The sequence below is a fragment of the Arachis ipaensis genome, chromosome B8, assembly GCF_059453495.1.
Source record: "Arachis ipaensis isolate K30076 ecotype BB chromosome B8, ASM5945349v1, whole genome shotgun sequence".
In the NCBI taxonomy this organism is placed as follows: domain Eukaryota; kingdom Viridiplantae; phylum Streptophyta; class Magnoliopsida; order Fabales; family Fabaceae; genus Arachis; species Arachis ipaensis.
The window spans coordinates 111,507,156-111,507,755 of NC_142443.1; the positions used below are offsets into that span (position 1 = coordinate 111,507,156).

Consider the following 600-nt stretch of genomic DNA (forward strand, 5'->3'; position numbering starts at 1 on the left):
CAAGTTTCATGGACTTCCATCTGAAGATCCTTTTCAGTTCTTAACTGAATTCTTGCAGATCTATGATACTGTTAAGACTAATGGAGTAGATCCTGAAGTCTACAGGCTCATGCTTTTCCCTTTTGCTGTAAGAGACAGAGCTAGAGTGTGGTTGGATTCTCAACCCAGAGACAGCCTGAACTCTTGGGATAAGCTGGTCACGGCTTTCTTAGCCAAGTTCTTTCCTCCTCAAAAGCTGAGCAAGCTTAGAGTGGATGTTCAAACCTTCAGACAGAAAGAAGGTGAATCCCTCTATGAAGCTTGGGAAAGATACAAACAGTTGACCAAAAAGTGTCCTTCTGACATGCTTTCAGAATGGACCATCCTGGATATATTCTATGATGGTCTATCTGGGTTATCTAAGATGTCATTGGATACTTCTGCAGGTGGATCCATTCACCTAAAGAAAACGCCTGCAGAAGCTCAAGAACTCATTGACATGGTTGTAAATAACCAGTTCATGTACACTTCTGAAAGGAATCTTGTGAACAATGGGACGCCTATAAAGAAGGGAGTTCTTGAAGTTGATACTCTGAATGCCATATTGGCTCAGAACAAAAT

At 41.5% G+C, this 600-nt stretch overlaps 1 non-coding gene across 1 annotated transcript; it reads right to left on the minus strand.

Moving 5' to 3' along the window:
* Positions 1-241: 241 nt before the first annotated feature.
* Positions 242-349, minus strand: LOC148549267 (small nucleolar RNA R71). Its single transcript, XR_015897866.1, has one exon. It is a non-coding gene; the product is annotated as a small nucleolar RNA R71 (small nucleolar RNA).
* Positions 350-600: the final 251 nt, after the last annotated feature.